Consider the following 10,145-nt stretch of genomic DNA (forward strand, 5'->3'; position numbering starts at 1 on the left):
TGGGACTAAAGAAAGAGGGGGAAGGGCTTGAAAGATGGCTCGTGGTTATGAGTGCTTCCAGAGGACCTGGGTTCAATTCCCAGCACCCACATGGAAGCTAACAATTGTCTGTAACTTCAGTTCCAGGGGATCTAGCACTCTCTTCTGGCCTCCTTGGGTACTGCACACACATACATGCAGGCCAAACAACCATACACATTAAATTTAAAAAGGAAAAAAGAAAAAGAAAGCAAGGAGAAGAGCAGAAGTTTGAGGAGGGAGGTGGCTGAGGTAAGACCATACAGGATTTCTCCCCTGCAATAGAGGTGTGCATGTTTGGGGGCCCCCTCCTCACACTGACTTCAGCTGGGATTACAGGACAGCGACATCAAGCTCAGTGTCTCAAGATGCATAACATTTTAGGATGGAGGTGCACAGACCGCATGCTTAAACAACTGAAAGTAATATGTCAAGTTAGCATGGTTTTGAGTTAAAAATACTTTACCTCCTTACCAGAGCAAATGTACCCTTATGAGGATACGGAAAGGCAGGTTCAGTTTTCAAGTTCTCGAATCCTTGGCTTTCTGCCATGCAGGTGGTCCATAGAGAATGCTGACTGGTGGCACCCTCTCTCCCCAGCCCTGCTCTAACCTTTCCTACAAAGAGCCTCTGTGTAACTGTGTGATGCCCCTGCTGCTTAGGTGCCTTACTTCTTCCTTGGGAAAGATCCCTCTGCAGCTTTGGTAAACAGATGACTCAGGACCATTTGACTCCTAAGGTCTAGGCTGAGAACCTGGGTTCTGGGTAGCCATAAGATGGCAACCCTGGGGCCCGATACCTTAGAGAGGGTATACAGCCAATGAAGGACTAGGATGAAAGTGGGGCAAGTGGGGCTCTTCTGGTTCAAACTTTAAGGAGGCGTTGTTTTTGGGGTCACCCAGCAACTCGGCCCTGCAGGACAGAGACCCCTGTGCAGTGAACTGCCTGAGGTAGGCTGCTCCTCTTTGTTCCACAGAGAACAAGACAGAATGGCTGCAGCAGACCTTGCCTGTGGCTCCCAGCTCCCTAGCATACCATAAAGCATCCCTGATTCCAGGGAGCCGCATTTCCACATGAGCTCCAGCCTCTTAACAGTCCCTGGATTCATTTTCAGTGGAAAAATACCCAGAGTGATTCATTATGATCTCCACTCACATGGCCGCCCAGAATTCAAATGAGATAAACACGGAGGAAAACTCTAGTGTACAAATAGATTGCACTCCAGAACTCTCACAGAGCAGACTTCAATAAATGCTCTGGTGAGTGAAAGCTAATTAGGAAAGACAGACATGTAGGGTCAAGGAAGGGGTTGGGATGTGAAGTCACATGCATTTTGAAGAAGTCTCGGTTAGGCCAAGTCACCAGAGGGGACACTCATGAAAGCAGAGAAAATATGAGAGCCACCAGGGTCAGGTGGGATGTGGAGTCTGTCACTCACGCGCTAGTTGCTCCATGGGTGGCGGGGACAGGGGCTGCTGGGTGAGGAGGAGAGAGGGGTGCTGGTACAGGAGTCCCAAAGCTGGTGTTCCACCACGGACTCCACTGCTTATTAACCAGCCCAGCCAAGTCCTTAGACTTTGCTGTCGTTCTTAGTTCTCCTTTATACAATAGGACTAAAAGCACACGCCTTGCCTAACTTACAGAGCAGGCAGGAAAACAAGCCCATTTGGGGGTTATTATAACAGCATAGCTGAGATTTATAAGTAAAGCTTATAAATAAAGGCAATTCCTTTGGCTCATGGTCACATCACTGGGAAGTCCAAAACCAAGGGATAAATTTTTCTTTTTCTCCCCTCTCTCCCGAAGACAGGGTCTCATGTAGCCTAGGATGGTCTCAAACTTGTCATCTATGTAGTCAAGGGTGACCTGGAATTCCTACCCCTCCTATCTCATCCTTTGAGTGCTGGGATTACAGGCATACTCTGCCATGCCTGGCATATGTGATACTGAGATTCAATCCTGAGGCCTCCTGAGGAGGCATTTCTAGGGGACAGATCTATCGAGACTGTCCTTGCTCTGTCAATCTGTGGCAGAAGCTTGGGGGGCCATAGACTGTGACAGACTGAGATGGACCATACATTCACAACTCCTTTTCTGGTAGGCATTAATCCATTTGTGAGGCAGGAATCTTCTGGACTAAATTTCTTCTTAACATTGTTCATTGAAGATTAAGTTTGGCACACATACTTTTTTTTGGGGGGGGGGATGGGGGAAAGGGGATATTCAAACTATACAAAGAGCAAAGTCAAAGTAACCAGAAAGGTTTAGAAGTAAAGTGAAGCTGGCCAAATGTAAAATATGGTGGTGTCCAGCCTCTATTAGAAACACTGCCAGTTGCCTTGTTTATCTTGGAAAACTGCATTTTTTGAATGTGTATATCCTGAACGCCACACCTTACCTAAGTCTTGAGGACTAGAAGTAATAAAGTAGCTCTGGTTTAGGGAGGGTAGAGGGAGAGAGATGAAATGAACAAAGTATGACAACATTTATGTAAGAAAGTATCAGAGACGTTGGACGGCAGTGGCCCACGCCTTTAATCCCAGCACTCAGGAGACAGAGCCAGACAGATCTCTGTGAGTTCGAGGCCAGCCTGGTCTACAGAGCGAGATCCAGGACAGGCACCAAAACTACACAGAGAAACCCTGTCTGGAAAAAAAAAAAAAGAAAAGAATATCATAGTAAAATCTGTTACTTTGTATGCTAACTTAAAAATTAACTAAAAATAATAGCCCAGTTATCAGACAACGGAGAGCCAGACAACAATCGTCAAAGTCCTGAGAATAAGACTGAGTGCCCAGCCCTACACAGAACATACCCACTCCCTCTCCCCAGGCCCAAGGAGCTTTGTGGAAGAGGAGGCAGACTCGTGTAAAAGCTGTCGGGCAGGGAGAAATGCTCTCAAATGCTGGCTTCTGGGCATGACATGGCTATCACAGTCATTCACAGCAGCAGAAAGTGAAGCCAGCCAAAACTTCAGCATCGATGGGGTAGATAATCTTCAGGTCCAGCCCTTGCTGAGGAGCTATAAGCACTGGTTAGTGGAATGGGGGGAATCACTCTCTTCTGAGGATATGACAACTGGTACAGATAGACCCATGCACACGGGCAGCATAAACTGAATTGAGTGGGTTATTTTAAAACACATACAAAGTTGGGAGGTATCCTGAGGAGGTCATGAAGGGAGTTGGGAGGAGGATGGAAACACCAGCCTGGCCTCCAGAGGGCTGGCCACCAAGCGGAAGCAGACACCATGGTCACATTGCTTACTTGCTTCAAGAGCACAACCATGGCTATTTTCAGACGTCACCAGAACTATTTGCAATCATTTACAGAGAAATGCTCGTTGACAAGAAAGACCCGACACAGTGAATGTGGAAATTGCCCACTTATTATCATGCAATACCTCGAGAAAGTCGACAGAGGTAAACAGTGTTTCAATCTTGACCTCAGAAGTGTGTTTCCACACTGGCATGTCTGCACAGAACGAAAAGCCCGAGACAGACTGCATCTCTAATCCATGCCTTGGCTAGCCTCGGTGGGGCTGCTGTTAATAGAGAAGACTAAAAGCCCCCTCCTGTATTGTGGTTCCTCCCAAAAGGTGTCTCTGTATACGTATGTATGGGTACAGACAGACAGACAGGCAGGCAGGCAGGCATGCACACACCACACATACACAGATGGAGAGGGAAGGAGGAGAGAGGGAGAGGCAGAAAGGGAGAGGGAGAGAGGAAGAGGGGGAGAGAGAGTGAGAGGGAGATAAAGTTGGTCCTCAGAGACAAACAATCAGACCCTCAGCTGATCCCTAGATTCTGGCCCTGGCCCTGGTCCTTCCGTGCTCGCCTCTGGGTCTTGGGGTCCTCATCTGTACTATGTAGGTAATATTGCCTCTTAAGTATTATTGCTATTGGACTGAAATGAAACCAAAGGTATTACTTTAAAAGCACAAGGAACAGATGATTTAGAAACACAATTTAATTTGGAAGGGCAGCCTCTGTGTGTATGGGAGGTGACCACTTAGTCCTCTTCCCTCCCTCCCACCACTCCTTCCTCCCTCCCTCCCTCCCTCCTCCCCTCCTTCCCCCCCTCTCCATTTTCCCCTAGTATTCCTTTCGCATCACCGAACCCCAGTATGTACCAGAACATGCAGATGAACATCTCACCATCTCAGCAGACAATGGCAACCTGCTGAGGAACATGGAGGCATACACCAATAATTTCAGTACAGGACCAGGCCAAAGGTACCACTGTGGAGCTGTTTTCAGACACTCCATTTGATGTGGGCCTTGAGAGAGGAAGGTCAGATCTGAGCTGAGTCGGGAAATTTGGCAGGGAGGGAAAGAGAGAACAAAAGCATTTGGGGACAGCTTGAGAACTCCTGACACTTCCTAGGACACAGCAGGCATGGATGGCGGGGACCGAAGGCTGGTAACGAGAGCGTGGATGCGAGGTTGCTTTGCTCTCCTCTGCTGTGCTGAAGCTTGCTTGCTTTATTTTATGGGGAGTGAGAGGGGTCCCTGGAAGGGTTTAGGTGGAAGGGAGCCTTGGTCATGGGAATAAAATGGATAGCTTGCTTGAGGAGAGGTGTGACGGAGGGCATAGAGGGACACAAACATATCATGACCATAGCTACAGAGGGGTTCAAACACCCCTCCAAACAAAATCTTTGCTTGGAGTTCTTAATTGTAAGAAGTAAATATCATATTTATTCCTATGCTTTTATTTTGTGATTCCTAATTGGTGGACTGTCATCATCATAATGGTGTATGCTTGTAATCCCAGGACTTGGGAAGTAGAGGCAAGAAAATTGTCAGTTTGAGGCCAACCTAGGGTACATAGGGAGACTTCCTTCCTTCCTTCCTTCCTTCCTTCCTTCCTTCCTTCCTTCCTTCCTTCCTTCCTTCCTTCCTTCCTCCCTCCCTCCCTCCCTCCCCCCCCCCTCCCTCCCTCCCTCCCTTCCTCCTCCCTCCTCTTTCTGTTTTTTAAAAAACAGCAACCAACAAAACAAACCAAAAAAAAAAAAAATCAAACCTTAATCAATGATAATTACTTTGTGCCAGTGTGAACAATAGGGTGATATGGAGAGCACAGGAAGTTGAAATTGGGGTTAACGGGGGTGCGTATCAAATCCCATAGTTGCTTTAGTCTTGGTACTCAGTTTATTTCCTGACTTTGGCTTTGGTTGCCAGGCACCAAGAAGTTCTGATTTACAAGTTAAGTAACTTCTGTAATAGTGATGAGCTTTTCACAGCACGACTTTTAGTCTCAGGATACACTGTAATTAAAAGGGAAATCTGTACTCAAGACCCTGCATAAGAATGAGTTAATTTCTCATCGTAAGCTAATGAACTGGTGATTTCTATGTATCATGGTTTAGATGATTAAAACACATGTTACATGAAATTTAAGCCAAACAGTTGAGAAGCCCCCAGCCATGTATGTATTACTGTGACAGAATTGTTGACACAGATTTAAGAGAGGAAGATTTATTTCAGCTTCAGGTTTCAGAGGGACTTTAATCCATCATGACTCAGAAGGAAGTGTGGGGTAGCTCTGTCCACTGTGGCAGATGCAGAAAGCTATTCGAGTGCTTGTAACCACTAAGCCATCACTTCAATCTTGGGGTGATTGATAGTCTTATTTTTATTTTAATTGATGAGAAAATCAAGTCACAAAGAGGTTAAGCAGTTGCTGAAGTCACACAGCGAGGGTGTGGTCAAGCTGGAATTTGAATCTAGCAGTTTGTCAACCCCGCATCTTAATTGCTGTATTCTGTCATTATTCGTCATAGTTCACATTAAATCCCCACGAGAGTATCTTTGCATTGAGAATGAATACTATGTTTACCTTTTATTTTGTCCTACAGTGCCCCAGAGCTAGTCATAAATTTGTGAATTTTTATGGTAATATGTAGAAGGGGACTCAGTAGAAACTGTATATTCTATACATACACACGTGCAAAATGATCTCCCTGGAGCTGGGTTTGAGCCACCTGTGGCCTGGATGATGTTCTCAGTGCCATGAAATCAGTAACATCTATGGGTCTGTGAGCCAAGCAGTCTTTGTTTTTTCTTCGAGCTACAGGATCCAAGGTACCATGAGACAGATCTGACACAGAGAGTAATGGGATTCTCTGGGTGAGGAGGGTCCTGGCCCTCCTCAGATTTAGTCTTAGCTGCTATTGGTTCTTCTAAGTTAGAGAAACATCCCACTGAAGTACCCACTGCAGGAGGCTGGAAAGAATAGGGCATGGGGGAAGAGAATTGGCAAAATAGCTGGAGTTGATAGCAGGTGTCGGGTAGTTCCCCGCACAGCAGTCTGTTAACAGAAGGTTCTGAGAGGCCAGGCAGAGTTCCTTAAGGTGAGCAGATGAAGTAAATGAAGACATGCCCACCAGGAATGTTCTGATTGGCAGGAACAACTCATTCTAGAATCAGGTCATGGTTAGGATGAAGGCTGACATGTTTTTTTCTGGTCTCAGAGTGACCACCAAGCCTTTGAAGTTGGAAGGAGTTTATTTTCAAAATTAACAAAAGGAACCTCCTGCCAGGAGCAATTTATGGAGCTTGTTTCTCTGTTGTTGAAGCCATGGGATGAGAACAGTGTACCAAGAAAAGATTTAATGAGTTCTTGGAGAATTAAGTCAGATGAGGTTATTAAAGGGAATCAGAGAGGTGCAGGGAAGTTTCCCCATGTCATGAGATTGCACAAAGTTCAGTAGCCTTTCCCAACCCCTGGTACTACTGCATGCCCATGTCCATAAGCCATGATTTCCAAGTGACCTTTAAGGACTTCCTCTTGGTGACAGCATGCTGTGGCTCCCCATTCTCACATGTTGGGGTTCATATGAGTACCATGTCCCCAAATATTACACCCTTCATTTACAGCCCACAAGACTCAAGGTCTTTGCTTCTGGTGATCTTGCTCAGCTCAGTCTCTCCATGGTAAGAATCTGGTTCCATGGTTCCAACTGTCATATGGCTCCGGGAATGAGTATTTGGCTTGTATCCCATGTGGCCAAACTCTTAGCAACACCCAGCAGAGCAGAGAGGGAAGAGGCAATGTTTAGACAGCGTATTGGCATCAGGCTCCAAGCACGTTGTGTTATGGACATTGGTTGATAGTGTCTACAAAGACCATAAGAAGGATGGCCCATTTTACATTGGACAAATAAGGAAACTGAGTCTCAGAGAGTTTAATAACACACCCAAAGTCACAGAGCTAGTGAAGGGGAGGGCTGCATTCTTCTGGCTTAACTCTGTATTCTTTTATTCTTCCTCTTTCCTAACAGAACATACAAAGTTCCCCTCCTCTAACCTAAACTCTGGGACAGTGTTTCCTAGCAGGGTAGAGGCTGTTGTGTAGCAGTATCCTCAGAGATAAATTTTCCATCTTGGAGGGAAGCTCTGTAAGATGCTGTATATTCCAAAGGGAGGTGAAACATTCTACTCTTCAGGGAAGCTTAGTAAAACTCAGGAAGTGAACAACTCAGTAGCCTCAGGAAGTTACTGAAACTGACTGGATTCACTAAGCCCCTCCCTCATCAAGCATATATAATCAGTAAGGACTGCTAAGAGGTGCTCTCACATAAGACAAGCCACCCAGAGGAAGCAGAGATCAGATGAACTGACCAAAAGTGACAGAGACCAGCCTAGTGCAGGAAGAGAAAGAGACCAACCAGCTGTGGTAGGTAAAAGAGGCTCAGGCTACCTGAGTTGCCCAACCCCGAGAGACACTCTCTAAGCTTTTGAGCTGCCTGCAGGCTGAGCGGTGTGCTCCAGGTTTTCAGTTTTTGTGAACTACCTCCCACGCTGGCATTTGGTGATACAGCTGACTTTGAGTCATTTCTGCTCCTGTAAGTAACCCCTCACTCATATTCCTGTAAGGGACCCCAATAAAACTCATTGGCCCACTACATTTCTTTGGTATTTTTACTTTGGTCTGTTGTGGGTTCCTATCAGGGGTGAGCGGATGTTTGTCCCCATCCCCCCAGGAAGAGTGTCACACAGCAAGAGCCAAACAGTCCCCCCATGACTTTTGGAGGCCCTAAGTTCTCACCCTGACCTTGAGTGAATTACTTGATCTAAGTATCCGTTTTCAACAGCGATAAAATGGGAAAAATGCCAAGCCTTGTATCAGGGTCGTGAATGTAAGACAAGACAGCATCCAAGCACTTCACCATGGCCAGGGGTATTCTTAATGGCAGAAAAATCAGTGTTCAGCTGCTTACTGAGCTCACTCTGTTCTTTCCCCATTGTGGCTCACTCGGGCTCCCTGGGTGAGTGCTGGTCCCAACCATAATGGACCTGAACTGATGAAGATTTTACTGTACAGCTGAGAGTAAGTCTTTGGCGATTCCTTTGAGTCTGGTCATTGTGGGGAAGCATGGAGAAAAATCTAGAGAGAATTCCTTGGTACCAGCTCAAGAAAGGAAGTCGTTTTTTAGATTCAAAGCCCAGGCTTCCAGCCAAGCTCTAGGAATAATGGAAACTGCTGGGGATGGAGGGGATGAGTCACTTACTTGGGGTGAGTCTGGCAGCCAGAATTCCAGGCATTTCAAGGTGTCTGAGAGATGAAGTGGGGAGAGGCTAGAGACAGGAAGTGCAGATGATGATGAGACTTTATGGAAGACCTGTGACCTCAGCTCAGCCCTACAAAAAAGTCTGAGAGAGCAAGATGAACTCCATTTTTTTTTTTTTTTGCTTTTGTGTTTTTATTTATTTGTGGTGCTAAGATTGAATCAATTTCCTCTTTTTACTCAGGCAAGGCACCAAGCTGCACTCTGAAGCTGCCAGACTACTTTAAAACACCAAGTCCCAAACACAAGAAATAAATCCCAGCCCACAGAGGAGTGGGACCTTGGATCTGTAGCCTGATAAACTCCATTTTAAAGAAAACTTCAATACTCAGATAAAAGCTGAACCAAGTTCCAGAGACACAGACACCCAGGTAAGACTCCGGTCATGGCAGACAGCCTCCCCCCACCCCACTCCCCCCAGGATGGGTAGGCTACAGGCCAAAAAATAGCCTTAAAACTAAAATAAAGGCTTAGTTCTGGGAGAGTCTCCAAATGTATTGTCTTCTGTAGTTCTGCTCCTGGCTAACTGTTCTTGTTAAGTATGGTCCTGGAATACAAAGGCTTATACCTCTTAGCCTACAGTTTTTCCCTTTAGAAACCCTTCACTCTGAGGGTTCAGGGCCGTCCTCCTTCACCTGGCGGCGAGCCAGTGTGTTGGATGCAGACCAAGCCTGGGCTTGCTTGTTACTAAGAACCCCCTTTGTACTCTGTGGTGGTTTTGCTTGGGAGTCTCTCAACATGGGCACAGCAAGGCCACGTGCCTCTGGAGCCCACCCATCCCCAATTATGTCATCTCTCTCCTTGTGCTGGGGTCCTACTGCAATTTCTGCTCTTGAAGCACCCCTGAGGACTCTGAAGAGCTGTGACCTGTCATCAGAACACCGCTTTCCTTCTGACTGGCCCTCGGTCCATTGTCTACTGACTTCAGGAATGGAGAAAACTGACTGATGTCTCCCACTCCCACCTTTGGGTCCCTCTGGAGACAAAACTGTTTTTTTTTCTCTGTTGCTCCTCATGGTCTTTTTTTCTTTTAAAGTATTTAAAATTATTTTTATTTATCATGTATTTTCACACATGTGTGCTTGTGTATGTCTATGTGTGTAAGCCATGCATGGAAAAGTTTTAATAACATTTAATTTATTGTGAGTGTGTGCACATGCCATGGCCTACATGTGGAGTTCAGAGGACAACTTGTGGGGATCGATTCTGACCTTTCACCGTATGGGTCTAGGGGTTAACTTCCGGTCATCAGGCTTGGCAGGAGCCCCTTTACCCTCTGAACTCTCTCACGACCCCTCTTGATTTTTTTCTATACACAGCCATTGGACATCTGCTCTACCCTGGTTGTGCTCTGGATGCAGGAGAGGAGAGACAAATGAACTGGTACTTCAATTAAATCATGCCTTTTCTTTGCTGCATACTTGACCCTCACCACTCATACACGTGAGCACGTGGATGGAGTAAACCAGAGGTTGGAAATACTGGGAGAAAAAAATTCTATTGGTATTGAACTTGTATGGGCTATCTTTCTTTTTGTTGTTATTCTCTAAAT

The sequence above is a fragment of the Peromyscus maniculatus genome, chromosome 7 (assembly GCF_049852395.1).
Source record: "Peromyscus maniculatus bairdii isolate BWxNUB_F1_BW_parent chromosome 7, HU_Pman_BW_mat_3.1, whole genome shotgun sequence".
Classification (NCBI taxonomy): Eukaryota; Metazoa; Chordata; class Mammalia; order Rodentia; family Cricetidae; genus Peromyscus; species Peromyscus maniculatus.